Below are 15,207 nucleotides of genomic sequence, written 5' to 3'. Positions count from 1 at the left end.
CTCATATCATATCAGTCAATGAGAGACCAAGAAATCAACCTATTAAAGACATCATCTGCAATGATTACTGACAGCTTGAACATAATGCACTTTCAATAGTTCCTAGCTTAACACATTCTCACTATTAAAATTGGTAACCTTTCTATCCCTGACTCTCCTATTTGGACCCTTTCTACTAATGGGGTTTTCTCTATTTTTTCTGCTTGGAATTTTACAGGACGACCTTCTCTTTTCTAGAGTTTGGCACAACTTCTTCCTTTCAAGATATCATTCTTGACATGGATACTTCTTAAAAAGAAGCTTCAATTTGAAGAGGCATTGTCCATATATATTTGGTTTGCAGCTTGACTGGAGATGTTTGTGTTGTAGAATATCACAGGTTGAAACCATCCATCACACTTTCATTCATTAGTTCGATAGAAATGCACAACATAAGAAATTGATAGAAATGTGTTTAAATGTATGATGACTAATGAGGCTTATTTTGACCATAATCCAATGTCGTCATGTTCACAAATTAGTTATCGAGGTTAACGGATTTTCAGAAACACACCGTTTCAATTTGTTTGTCTTCGACTGGGCCCGAGGTGATGACAATAAAAAAAGAATTCGTCTTAAATAAAAGATGTGTAATATACCAAACTGTCTTTTAATCTTGTGATATTAAATATGCATGTGGAATGTTGAATTAAAGAGTTTGTAAATTAGGAAAGAGACATTCTTTTTTAAACAGACTAAAAGGGAAAGTACGACAAACAAATTGAAGTGAAGGGAGCTGTAAACTTGATCAATACTCAATGAAGTCCAATTATATGCCATCCTTTACACTATGTTGATTATGAAAGGAGGGTTCTGATCTTGATTCAGTAATAAAGCATCACTTGGACGAAATCTACTTACTATAATTTAAAACATTTCATATTTATTCAATCGACTACAATATGTAATTAATGCAACTTTATGCTGTGCTGAAAATATAATTCTAGTTAAATTTGCTATAGAAAGCTGAGCCCGTGGGTGAATATAACAGCAAAAGCATTCATTCGAGGTTTGGGCAAAGACAATCCAATTTCTAAATCTCCATTCGAGTCCTTGGACTTACTTAGGGACATCGATATTCCGTTATCACGGTAATGAATTCCGTTTTTTTTTTTGGCCTTCCCCAACCAAAATCAGCAGCGTATAAGTCAAACTTTGGCGATCCAACAATTGAAAGAAACCGATGTTTCTTTGCGTCGGTAAGTTCTTTAAACCACTCAACTACACGACATGTAATCTTTATCCTTGTTCCTTTTATGATAGTGTCTCCAATTGATTCCGCAGCAATTGTAAAGCCCTCGTTTCCAACTAAATCAACATGCCTTATTCTTAGTATGTACGGGATGATGCTATTCCCGATGTAAGATGAAGGAAGTGGGGGATCGAATCACGCTCTACAATCTACTGCACATCCGAAGAACTCCATTACATTCTCGTCTATTTCTCCCCCAATTGCGTCCTCTGATTTTATCAAGCAAGTCCGTACATAACCAATTGTTACGGTGAATGATGTCGCATGAGTTAGGCTCGGTCGCCTTGATGATATTAAATTTTTGAGCTTCTGGATGTCATCTCGTCCTATAATAAAAGTGCCTCGAACTATGTTTTCAGGAGGAGTCACCATTATGTCACGCATCTCTAGCTTATGTTTCTTCTTGTCGCCCCATATCTAATCCCTTGGTCCATTTGGGTCTTTGACGACGGACCTATCATAGAACGGAATGTACTCCTTTGCTAAGAATTGCTCATCTCCACTGAATTTGTTGAGCGACGCCCATGCCCTCATGAAAGCTACTATGCTAGCTGCATCACCAACGACGTGATGGTTAATGAAGCAAATGGATATGACATGATTGGGGAAAAGTGTCACTTGAATACCTAAGACCGGGGCTAATTGTACCCCCGGTGCATCCTTAGGTGTCAACTGAGGAACAAAGGGATAAAAATCCTTAGCATTACGGAGATGGTTACCAACGAGATAATCAAAGTCCATATCACTTTCAGAAAAGACAACATATATAGAATCTCCCGTCACATAATGCAGTTCAGGATAACCGCTTTGAATTTACTGGACAAACAACATTGCCAGCTAGGGGTAAATAGTGTTTGAGAGCGAGGGAGAGTGAATGTTAATTTGAGACTAGGAATAATGGTTTCGACGAAACTATTTCGGGAAACAGGGAGCTTATAGAACAGAATCTGCCGCGTACGGTGGAAACCTAACCACAAAATATCAAAGTACGTAAGAGGGAGTGTCAGCTCATCTCTACTGCCAGGAGGTGGAGCAACTTGACATTGCTCAATCACCGAAGCCATTGTTGTTTGGTTAAGAAAAGAGAGTAAAGTTTGGCTTATAAATGTATAGAAATAGAAATTGCACACGATGAATTGATATATAAAGTCACTCTGATATGTACCTTACTAGTCGAGACATAAAAAATGTACTCTACTAGTTCCAGACAACACGTGAAATTTGTTGTTGACTAGCCCTATCACTGCCTGCAGAAAATAAAGAGAATGTGGGGGACTTGAGATGAAAAGCAGCTACTACCCCTGTCTAAGAATGATATATTTTTATATTTATAAATAATTTAATTTTAGATTTTCTATTTTATCCTTAATGAAATGTTTACAGTCACACAAATATTCATGACTTGTTTTAGACGGGTCATTCGCACAAATGCCCTTATTCGGAGGTGGTCTTTAATTTTTGTCCCTCAAATTGCTGATCTTTAATTTTTGTCCTTCGTCACTTTAAGTGGCCGAAAATACTCCTTAGATTCTGGGTTCGAACCCCAGGAGAGTATAAAAAAAAAATATTCGCAAGGCAGAATTTCGTAGCAAATTAGACCTATTCGGCAGGCCTAATGTCACCACCCGACTAGGGGCCATGACGGGTACCCGGAGCTAACTACCGAGCACCACTCATTCTACTACTCATCATACTTAATCTGCCTTCATTTATTATTCCTGACACAGCTAGCCATGAGGAGGAATCATTTTCACTTTCAAAACATATCTACATTTATATACATAAGCCCTCCGGCTATCAAAATGATATACAAAATTACAACGTAGTCATCATGGGACATCTATTACCCACACGTACGTATCTACGAGCCTCTACTAGAGTACTGAACATGAAGACGGGACAGGACCCCGTCGTGCCCAAAACATATATACACAAAATAGTAAAACAAATGGCACCTCCGGAATAATGGAGTGCTCTCGTAAATCTGCTGATCAGCTCCTATGAATTTGGGTCGCCTCCTGTCTACCTGTGGGCATGAACACAGCGTCCAAAAAAGAAAGGACATCAGTACGAAATACATACTGAGTATGTAAGGCATGAGTAGTAACATAAATAAAACGTGAAGGACAACATGAAATAAAAGACCCAGTATACCTTTTGAGGTGTTCATCATACTTACTTTACCTTCCTCAGGAATCGTGGAATGCACATGCATCTACATGTAACGATACCGTATCCACTCTTACACATTAGACATTATCCGTATTCGGCCATATTGGCTCGACAGTATCCGTATTCAGCCATATTGGCTCGACAGTATCCGTATTCGGCCATATTGGCTCGACAATATCCGTATTCGGCCATATTGGCTCAACAGTAAACCCGGCCATAACTAGGCTCGGTATATCTCATCATCATCATTGCCATCACTACGGAAGTCTTTTATCACCATCATCTTAAGAGTCTTGGAAGTCATAAATTCTAGCTTTTCTTAGGAGTAGGATATTTTAGACATCGTAGATGAATTCGCAATACGGGGATTACGCCTTTATATCACCTTGAAGGAACAATCACATAAGATGAAATCAAAAACAATTAATACTATCTTGCGGCAAGCTCAATGATATCATGAGAACGTTAAGAACTTTAAACCTTGGGCCTCTAGAATTGAAAGCATCATCATGTTCATCATCGTTATTCTATCTCACTTCATTATCACTATCATGATCATCATCACTATCAAGTATCACTTTTGAAGAAAACAATAGTATAAGATGGGGCCAATTATCATGAATATAGTCAAAACTTATATAGTAAGCTCAGTCATCTCACGAGGACATTTAAAACTTTAGGCTCTGGGTATCTCTAGGAGGGGAATTATCATCGTAATCATTATCATGAAGAACACTCATCAACTTCATTATGAGGGCCTTAAGAGTCATGGAAATCTAGCATTTTAGGAGTAAGGGAAATATGAAAATCATGTGTGGAGTTATAACGTAGGAGTTACCATCATAAGGATCATTATCGATTATATCGCAAGAATCATGGAAATTGTGAACCTCTAGTGTTTCTGGACTTAGGAGCATTATGAGTGTCGTAAGTAGTTTATCAACTATGGAATCATCATCATTATCATAGAACATATCCCATCTCTGGCTCATAAGAAGACTCTTAATAATCATAGACTTGTAACTTTTGGAATGAAGGAAAGTCATGGAAATCGTAAATAGAGATAGTAATAAACGAGTCATGCCTTTTGAAAGAAAGGGGGACTAGCCTTACATACTTTTGCGTCTCTTTAACTTTATCGACTAACCGCTTCCTCTCCAAGCTCACCATTCTACATTCAAGATGATTCGCGCTAAAAGTAAGTCATTGAAACGCTCATATGGTCAAACTAAATTAATAAATGAGCTAACGAAAATTGGGCAGCATTTCCTTTGTTCCAACGACTTCCTCCATATGATAAACAACTCCCAAAATCACAATATCAACAATTCCATAATCAAAAGATTATATTCAAATTATACTCAATTCCATCCCAAAACTTCTTTCCATAAATAATCCATAACAACAAATTCAATACAACTCCTTGTACTCTTGTATACAACACTTTCTCAACATCATTATTACCCCTCATAACAAGATTATACTCATAATATGCTAACAATTATAGCTCAAGTCAATTTACACTCAAAACATCATCAATATTCATATTTGAACTTTTTCCCATAACTCTTTCCACTTTTAAGACTTGCTAAACCTTCACATCAACTTAACACAAGAGATGAGGTGAAGAACATACCTTGTATTTGAAGAATTTCAACTCACACAACTTGCTCCAATACTAAATCCCCACAACTCCAAGTGAAAGCAAGAACACCCAACTTCCATAAATTAAACTAGGTTTTCAAGGTTGATCTTCTCTTGATTTGATTTGGAATGATTTGGTGTGTTTATGGGTGTTAAGGGGAGCTTAGAGAGAAATTAGGGTTTGATTTTGGGTGGAAAATGAGGCCCAAGTCGTGGAAATGGGTATTTAAAAGCTTGGAAAAAATATTCCACCGCCTCAATTTCTGGAAATCTCCGGAATAGTACGTGTTACTGTTCATCACGTACTTCAAAGTACGTGATGAACTGTGTCACGTACTTTGGGGGCAAAAATTTTAGGTTTCTGGAAAATTTTGCAAAATACGCCCAAAAAGTACGGGACGTACTTTATTGTACGGGACATATTTTCCTCCGTACTTCACGTAAAATGCGATCTGTCAGTTGAATTGGAAAGAAGACTCGCTGAACTTCAATTTAAATAGGTTATGGGTTCCGTAACGCCTTATATTCTAGGAGATATGCCCCTCACAAGTTGGACCAATATTTCCGTCCAAAATTTTGCCAAGTTTTTTCAAATTTTCAACGAACCTAATTTCTTCGATTCGCTTGATCCCTAAACCTTTAGATACTTGTATAACACTTATTAAAAGTCTTTATTGACCTTATAGGGGTATCATGGCCTCTCTGAACTCACGTTAGTTTGCTTACGACAACGCGAAAATCCACGAGGTGTAACACCTAACTTCTATAGAATCCCATCAGAGTAAAAAAAAAAAAATCATGAGGCATAGTTTTTATATAGAGGTTATGCCTTAAAGGCATAACTTTACCCCTTGTCTAGCATAACTTGGAACTGCAACATAACTAAGTAGGCGTTTGGCCATAGAAACCAAAAAAAAAAAAAATCACTTTTTTTGAAAATTTTGAAGTTGGAGTTGAAGTTGGCGTTGTGTTGGCCATAGTTTTTGCAAATAATATTTGGTGGTTGAAATGTACTTTTTATAAAAACATGAAATATGATTTACACCCCCAATTTCTAAAAACTAGCAAAACCACCCAAAGCAATTAATAAACATAACCAGTGCGAGAAATATAACAATTATACTTGAGATAAGCTTATGGAGTGCTCAAAACTGATGGTTTCTTTCCATCTTTTGGTTGCAACTGGGAGGCTTACTGGTGTACCCAAAAAATATAGCATCTCTAAATATGGCTTTGTTGCAAATTAAATTCCCACCTGTTTTATTTTTTTAGAGGCTTTTTAGCACATGATGTTCAATGTTGGTGGAGTGGAGAGCAACTAAGCAACATAAGTTGCCTCTGACCAGTGAAAAAAGTAGTATGAACTTTTAGGGTAAAAATTGAACATAAAAACTTTTGGGCTAAAAATTGAAAACAAAAAAAACAAAAAGGTCCAAAAAAAAAAATGGAAAAAGTGAAAAACAAGTTTTTGGTTGTTTTCCAAATTCTGAAGTTATATTTGAAATTTTTATGGCCAAACAACATAAAGTGAAAAAAGTGAAAAAATATCCCGGAAAAAGGTGAATAATTCTCATGGCCAAACGGGTCCTTTTAGGCCTTATAAGACCTAACTTTCGCGAAACCTTGCCTTGCAAAGTTTTTTTTTTTTTTTTTTTACTGAGCCGGGGTTAACAACCCAGAACCTCGGGGTATTTTCGGCCATTCTTTTAGGTAAAGGGCAAAAATTAAAGATCAGCGCGTTTGAAGGGAAATCCGCGCAAAAAAATGATTTTAGACCACAAGTTTCAAAAGCCTTCATTTCTTTCTTAAACTCCGTGCCTGGTCAAACTACATCACATAATTTGAGAAGGAGGGAGTAATACATACGTCATCCTTATCAATTTGTTTGTCTGATTTGTTTTGGCATGGAATTTAAAAAAGTAAAGAATATTTTTGAATCTAGTGTCTTAAATTAAAGATTTGTAGAATGTATCAAGATTTCTTTTAATCTTATGGTCTTAAATATGCCTTGTGAGAAGTTGAAATTAAAGAATTGGCAAAAAAAAGAAAGCAATATTCTTTTTAAACGGACTAAAAAGAAAAATAAGACAAATAAATTAAAACGAAAAAAGCACTATGTTTCCGGGGGGAGTTGGCCAAAAGGCCATTTTGGAAACTTATTTTGCCAAAAGGCCATAAGTGTGCAGAAATTGGTGCTTTAGCCACCATTTATGATGTCAGCACGTCAGAGAATTGCTGTGTCAAATCTCAGCCCTAAAGTTTTGAAAACTACACTTTGGCTCCCTCAGCCCCAACATTTTCATTAGCTGGAATAGAAATAAAAACAAAATATTTCCCTCCAAAAGCTCCCATTTTCTGCTTTTTTTTTTGGCCATTTTTCCGGCGAAAATTTCGGCTTTTCACCGGATAATCGGTCCCCAACGACGGCAAGCTTCCATAGTTCAGCCATTGTAAGTAAAATCTGGTAGAAATCGTTGAGAAGGAGCTTTCCTCATTGTTGTAAAAGCTCACTTTTTCGGCAAAAATTCCGGCCTTATTCCGACATTCCGTCACTTCTCCATTCAAATACCTCAGTTCGCAACTAGTTAGAGCTTTATCCCTGCTCTTTTTGATCTTGCATCTGGTACAACTCTCCGATCAGTAATAGACCACAGTCATCAACGAGTCATCGACCAGGCATAGACCAAAGTCATAGTCTATTATATATTTTATTATGGCGTCGATTGTAGAATATATTATAGTAGGTGGTGATTACATTGGTGAATGGGAGGTGTAACGACCCATTCGGTCGTTATTGCATTTTTGACCATTTCGCCCCGTTAACCCGTCCCCGAGCCTTATTAGTACCATTTTGACCCGCGGGGACAGGTGGCATGGTTCCTTAGGCATTGGAGTAAGTTTTGATGTGACTTTTGAAAAATTTGGCTTTTAAGTGAAAACTGTTTGACTCATAGTTGACTTTTGGGTAATAGACCTTTTTCGGATATCTGTCGATTCCGAGAGGTCTAGATAGCCATTTAGAACTTATGTGTATATTCAGTTCAGTTCGCAATGCACTCGGGTGCATTTTGGGACTTGGGTTGAAAAGTTAGTTTTGAGGTATCGGGGGTTGACTTGGTCAACGAGACCTCCGATGGGAATTCCGAGGCTACGAGTGCGTTCGTAGTGCATTTTTATGTATATCTGCATATTTGGTTTGTGTCCGGGAGGTTCCGAGTGTCGATTCCAAGTTTGAAAGACACTAGAAAAATTTTGGTGTCTGGTGACCGCAAAAGCGGTCGGCTGGCCGCCAAAGCGGCCGGGTGACCGCCAAAGCGGTCGGCCGCAAAAGCAGCCGACGGGCAGTGACAGGGGTATTTAATGATATAAAATCCCAAGTCTTTTCATTCATTTATTATTCCGAAAGTGGTTCAACTTGGGAGCTTTTCTAGAGGTTTCTTAGGGCAAACTCTTAGAGGTAAACTCGTCCACCTTCTCTACCTAATCTTGATTCATTATCTCACCTAGTTATCATTAATACATGCTAGAATCTTCCAAAAGTTATGAGAACAAAGTGGGTTTCGGGTTATCTTCCTCTAATGAACTTGTGAGTATAAAACCTTATTTTGTTAATGAATCTAGCATGGGTTAGCATGGAATTGATGGGTAATGACTATAGTAACTTGAATCTTCCAAATCTAAGGCTTAATTTGTGAATTAAAGGCTAAGGTTTATACCCAAATTTGGGGGTTTTGCCTAGAATCCGAATTAGAGTTTGTTGTTTATTCTAGCTTACTATTGATGGGAATTGACCACCTAGAGGTTTAATTTCATGTTGGACCTTCGGATTCCTAATTTCACCCTTCTAGTTTATAAACCCTATTCCATAAGTTGGGGATTTGGGGTCTTGATAGAAGTAGGGTTTGTTTGATGTTCTCCTTGATTCTGATTCCATGATTCGAATATACTTAGACTTTCTTGATCTCGAGGCTCAGCGGAGAGGAAAGACTAAGGAGTAATTGTTGGTGTTATTGTTGTTCGGCCTTCCAGGTATGTTACGGCTTACCTTCTAGTTAGACTTCGGTTAGCGAAGCATATGTACAATTAGTTGTGTTGGAGAAAGCATGTGAACCTTCGGGTATGAAGTCAGATTTGGATGCTGTCTTAGGTTGGGCCCTGTTGTGTGCTTTGGGGGCTAGCCACCCTGTTGTATTGTTGATTTGTCTTGTTCTATTTTACTTATTGGCTCGTTGCCACATTGAGACTTGGGATAATTGTGATTAGTGGTATATCATGGCTATGATATTGCGGTACTTTACCTGATTGATTTTGAGATGAGAATTTTGGTTCCACTGTGACTTCTGGTGTAGCCTTATTGTTGATATTACGTTGTATCGTATTCATACACATCTCCATGATATGTTGATATTTCATGGTTATGGTGCTGATGATGATAAGTGAGAGAGTGTAGCATCCGAGGTCATTTACCGAAGCGTAATGAGTGTACGTTGCCCGACGTCTCTTGCCGGGAACGAATGAGATGAGATTGATATTGTGAGGTGCCCATGTGCGGCACGTTGATAGTTGATGTCAGATCATGTTATTGTCATCTTCATGCTTACATATGAGTTTCTTTTCATACTTGCGTTTCCATATATTGAAATTATATTTGCACATTCATCTTGCACACACACACACACACACACACACACACACACACAGATATATATATATGGGGCACATTTGATAAAAATGATGATGTGGCCTATGTCGTGGACAAATGTGTGTAAATAAGGCACATTTGACAGGGGGTGACGATGTGACCTATGTTGTATGTGCGCAGTTTATGTATATATATAAGGCACATTTGACGGGGGTGACGATATGGCCTAGGTGTGAGCATATGTGTATGTAAGGCACATTTGACAGGGGGTGACGATATGGCCTATATTGTGATTGTGCTCGTGATCCAATGAGACATTTCGGAGCGAGTGATATGTGGACGCCATGGGTTCCCTAGGGGTCATGACTGTCGAGACATAATGTTCCGCTCGAGATATGTGTGTACACGGTATTGATATATGGCCATTGTATCCATATCATCTATATCATTGCATTGCTTTGCACTTGTTATCATCATTGTCATTGTATTGTTATTGTGTTGTGGATACTTGATCGGAGACCTGATTGTATATTTTACCGGTTATGATGAGTACTTGGAACCCTTGGGATCAGATGCTTAAACAATAGGCTTGATTGGATATGATGAGGACTGGAAACACTCGGGTTTGGATACTTCTCTATAGATTGGATCAGGCACGTAATTTTGTTGGTAGCTGACGGTTGAATACTGACTTGTATTGTGGATACTTGAGGACTTAATACGTATTGATGAGACTGTTTTATACTTGTACTTGATTGTGAGCATGCCTATCTATCATTTACTTTCTGTGTATATGTTAGCTAACTGAGGACGGCCTATGATACCTACCAGTACTGTGGTTTTGTACTGACCTGCACTTGATGCATTCTTTTATGAATACAGACTTCTAGGTGGGATCGATCAAGGTTTCTCGTGGCGGATAGTTGCTCCGAGAGTTGCCTAGTGTTTACAGGGTGAGCACGAGACGTCCGCCGCCTTGAAGACTCTTCATTACTTATGTCTTACTTTCTATTTCGAGACATACTTAGAATTGATGTATTATTGATATTCCAGACTTGTAGATATAGTGGATGCTCTTGTATGGATTAGACTAGACCCTGGGGGTGTATTCTCTTATTTTCGCACTTGTTCTATATTATTATCGTCAGACTTGCGTGATTTATTCTCTTTCGCTTATTTAATTATTTATTTATGTTTTTACTATCGTTAGGTTGAGGGTTCGCTTACCGAGGTGAAAAAGGTAAGTGCCCGTACGACTTAGCTAATTTGGGTCGTAACAGGAGGAGACCCTAAAATGTTGGAATTGGAATTCTGTGAGCAAGGCGACAGTGCCGATTGCCGTGCGTCGCAATGGTACGTATAATGACTTGGTCACGAGCGTAATGGAAATCGGGGAGTTAAATTGTGAGCCTTGCGACTATATTAGTTATATGATTAATGCTTTGTCCACTAGGGGAAAACCCATCCTTCTTTCATAACGAATGATAGGCAGGTGGTATTGTACATGCTTGATGTTGCTACTGATGGTTCTAGGCCTGTTTTAAGAATAAATGTTGTTGAGAGGTCTCAAGTTGGTTCTACATCAACAGCACCACCCCCACCCACAGACCCACCACTGCCACAACCACCAGCCGATGAAGCTTCAATGCAACATGAGGGCATGGATGATCATTTTATGGATATGGATGATTCTGATAGTGATGACGAAGAGTGTGATGGAAATTATGGGGGTGATGGGCAACCAACAAGGGGTTCACAAAGCAACCACAACTTCGGTGATGGAACCAGTTTTTTACTGTGGGCAAACATTTGAGAACAAAGAGTATTTAAAGGTTTTATTGAAGAAAGTTGCAATAAAGACCCCGTTTTGTTTTAAACCAAACAAGAGTAACAACAAATATTATAAAGTGGAATGCACCTCTCCTGATTGTGGTTGGATGTTGCGGGCCAATAAGTACGACAACTCGGATAGGTTTCGCATTTACAAGTATGTTGGTGATCACACTTGCGGGGTTGAACACGTTACGAGCACTCATAAGCATGCCTCGGCAGCTGTCCTTGCATCAGTCTTGATGAATGACTATATTGACAACAAAGGGCCAACGACAAAGGAAATTCAGAGGACGGTTTTCATGAGTTCCATTTTAAACCAAGCTATTGGTGTGTTGGAAGGTCAGAACGGCTAAGAACATGGTTAGGGGACAACTGAGCACGGCATGCTTGCTTACCGGCTTATTCGTATATGGTTGAAAATCTAAATCCAGGCTCCAGAATTTGCATTAGTCTTGATGATGCGGACAGGTTCAAATATTACTTTGTAGCTTACGGAGCTTGCATTCGAGGATACAAACACATGCAAAAGGTTATTACCGTGGACGGCGCACATTTATACGGCAAGTATGAGGGTGTGTTGTTGTCCGCCGTCGCACAGGATACTGAGAACTATATCTATCCAATTGCTTTTTGTGTGGCGGACAAGGAGTGTGATGAATCCTGGACCTACTTCTTCGAGCAGCTAAGGTATATAATCGCCGATGAACCAGACATGTGCATCATCTTTAATAGGCACAAGAGCATAGCCAACGGTGTTTTCAGAATTTTTGAGCATGCTCATCATGGACTATGCATGAAGCATCTTGGTGATAACCTTTGAAAAAATTTCCAATGTGGAGATTCTCTTCATGTGTACTATGATACAGCAAAGGCATATGGCTACCAGGAGTTCAATGAACATTTTCAGCAATTAAGGAATATATGCCCTGAAGCTGCTAATTGCCCCGAGTGTGATATTGGATTTGACAAGTGGAGCAGGCATATTTTCCAGCAAAATAGGTACGATGTGTCCGACCACAAACATCATGGAGTCACTAAACTCAATGTTGAGGGATGAAAGAGAGTACCCCGTGACCGCCTTATTCACTTCCATTTCTAGGAGGTTTGCTAAAATTTTCAGAGACGTGCGCTATATCGCCAGCTCAATCAATTTATTTGTGCCTTCGGCTGAAAAGACGCTAAGAGAAAAGATGAGTGAAGGCGACTCCTTGTTTGTCAATACTATAAACGGGGATGCCGACGAGTTCACCGTAGTCGACAGTGGCCTAACTGCCAAAGTCAATCTACTGAACAAAGCTTGTACTTGTAGAGAGTATGACTCGGTGAAATTACCGTGTGCACACGCGATGGCAGCCTTGAGATTGAAGTACGGACCTGATTATGATTCAAGCATCTACGAGTATTCCTCGCCCATATATAAAGTTCAATCTTATATTCTTGCATTTGGTTAAACTATTAATGTAGTCCCTACAGAGTCAGAATGGGAAGTCCTAGAGAAGTACGCAAACATGTATATTCCTCCACCCCTTTACGACCCCAAACTTGGAAGGAAGAGAGTGAAGCGTATTCCTGGCGTCGCGGAATCTTTCAAGTCCAAGGGAAGTAGCAAAGGGACGAGAAACAAGTGCTCGATTTGCAAGGGGGCTGGTCACAAGAAAACAACGTGTCGATATTTGAGAGAGCATCCCACTTGATTTTTTTAATTTGAATGTATTTTTATTGTATTAGTTCAATATTAATCAACTTTGTTTTAGTCTATCATAGACTCTATGCGTGTTTATAATAAACCAATCCGTTGGTCTATAATGGTTCATAGTTAGGAAATTAATCTTCCTTTGGGAGATCTATACTCCCCAATTAAAACCCTTATCATGCGGAACTGAGTAGCGTAATGATTACATTTTCAGAATACTGGCATTTCATGTCTAATCACACTGATAAAATACAAATTTAAACGACACCTCCATGCCCATAGCCACGTGTCTCTTAGCCATTGGGTGATGGTTTACTTAACCGATGCAAACAGTCTTTATATCTTCCCCATTCCTTATTTCCTCCATTTCAAATAAACTCAAGCCCATAGAAATTTCAGATCATTCATCTCCAAAATGCCCAGAAGACTCCGCCTTCCTAGGCACCCAAGGCTACAAACTCCATCACCAGACGTTCTTCTACTACGAAATGACTTCGAACGGCTCTTTAGGGGGCTGGGAGAGGACAGGGAGAGATTGACAAGGTCTCTTTGCAGGATTGAGCGATTTCTGCGTGTCCTCTTGCAGGAGAAGAATATCGACCCAGATGCCCTCACAACCCCCCTGCAACCCCTCCCCTCCTGAAACCCCTAGACTAGTTTAGTTATGTAGTTTTAGTTTTTATGTATATTTTCATTTTGTTGTAAGTTTTTTGCAAAGCTTTCATTGGTAAACGTTGTAGATGGAAGCAGCTTTTGGGCTTTCATGTATGAAAGCTTTTAGATGTTTTTGCTGTAATGATTGGGGGTTGCAATGAAATGAAATATATGGTTGATGTTCATATTTCTTGTGTTGTGTTTTATTTATGTCCTTTTCTGTTTGTTGCATTTGTTTTCTAACTATCGAAATATAGCTAAGTGTGTTGGGTATATTAATAAACATAACTCTAGTAAACGATTATGATCTATAATTACTCATTGAGACGGTCTATGATGGACCTTCACGATTGATTATAAACCACGCGAATAAAGGTTTTTATTGGAACTAGAAGCCTACTAAATTTGCACGAGTCCAACATACCAAAAAAAAAAAAAAAAAAAAAAACCCAAACCCCAAATCTAAAATCCAAAAATAAAAAAATAAAATAAATAAAAAGACTTGATACTATTTAAACATTATAATAACACTTTAATACATCATATGAGAGTCTCCATCCATTAGACACATGATCAAAATAGTTTTAGGACACCTAATGGTCCTTAAATCACTAATATTAGTCTAAAAAAGTCAAAAATAAATAAAAAGACTTGATACTATTTAAACATTATAATAACACTTTAATACATCATATGAGAGTCCCCACCAATTAGACACATGATCAAAATAGTTTTAGGACTCCTAATGGTCCTTAAATCACTAATATTAGTCTAAAAAAGCCACAAAAAAATAAAAAAATAAAAAGACTTGATACTATTTAAACATTATAATAACACTTTAATACATCATATGAGAGTCCCCACCAATTATACACATGATCAAAATAGTTTTAGGACTCCTAATGGTCCTTAAATCACTAATATTAGTCTAAAAAAGCCACAAAAAAAAAAAATAAAAAGATTGATACTATTTAAACATTATAATAACACTTTAATACATCATATGAGAGTCCCCACCAATTAGACACATGATCAAAATAGTTTTAGGACTCCTAATGGTCCTTAAATCACTACTATCCAATTAGTCTGACAATAAGTTATTATTCTCAAAGCATAACGTAACCTTGTTCTAAGGACAACATTACGTGTGCTTAAGGTCTTTTGATCATGTGTCTAATTGTTGAAGACTCTTATATGATGTATTAAAGTGTTATTATAATGTTTAAATAGTATCAAGTCTTTTTATTTATTTTAGACTTTTTTTAGACTAATATTAGT

The 15,207-nt window shown here is 38.1% G+C and overlaps 1 pseudogene; it reads right to left on the bottom strand.

The window, feature by feature from the left end:
- Window positions 1-975: 975 nt before the first annotated feature.
- Window positions 976-2,355, bottom strand: LOC132054808 (phenolic glucoside malonyltransferase 1-like; annotated as a pseudogene).
- Window positions 2,356-15,207: the final 12,852 nt, after the last annotated feature.

This window comes from Lycium ferocissimum, chromosome 4 (assembly GCF_029784015.1).
Source record: "Lycium ferocissimum isolate CSIRO_LF1 chromosome 4, AGI_CSIRO_Lferr_CH_V1, whole genome shotgun sequence".
NCBI classification, from domain to species: Eukaryota; Viridiplantae; Streptophyta; class Magnoliopsida; order Solanales; family Solanaceae; genus Lycium; species Lycium ferocissimum.
Note: the sequence above shows the minus strand (reverse complement) of the source record. Positions and strands in the feature narration are given on the sequence as shown.